Source organism: Nanorana parkeri, unplaced genomic scaffold (genome assembly GCF_000935625.1).
Source record: "Nanorana parkeri isolate BGI_ZX_2015 unplaced genomic scaffold, ASM93562v1 scaffold2184, whole genome shotgun sequence".
Classification (NCBI taxonomy): domain Eukaryota; kingdom Metazoa; phylum Chordata; class Amphibia; order Anura; family Dicroglossidae; genus Nanorana; species Nanorana parkeri.
This window is the reverse complement of record NW_017308452.1, coordinates 184,251-184,788: the sequence shown is the minus strand read 5'-3', so window position 1 is coordinate 184,788 and position 538 is coordinate 184,251.

The following is a 538-nucleotide window of genomic DNA, read 5'->3' as shown; positions in this document are numbered from 1 at the left end:
TACAAACAGAAGTTGAGAAGAATTTTGGGTGGGTGGTGGGGGGGGGGAGATATTACCTCTTAGGCAGTTGTCACCAGGACAGGTCTACCTATTGGAACATTTCCTCTCTTGTTACCGTGACAACTAAAACATTTTTGATTTCCCTCCCCTCCCTTTCTGTACCAGAGATAATGGTCACCAGGGCCAATAGGGGGGTAAATCCCCCCAGCCGAGGCACAGACACCCATCAGACCCTCGGGGGCACACGCATCAGAGGCACCAGATCTCCTATTTTTAATACTCAATGTTGTAAATATTTTATTGATGAAGCATCAGAGCATTATGTATCAAAGCCCCCCAAACAAAAAGGGGGTCCACATATGTAAAAAGCAGTAATGGCGCCACACCAGTGATCACAGAGTCCAGGGGAGACTTCCATTGGTAGGAAAGGAGAGCCAATGCATTTCAGGGCTTCGGACACTTCCCCTTCATCGGGGCCTATGTGTTATGTAACCTCCAGGATTGGCTAGGGTATTGATGACATTTGTATATATATATA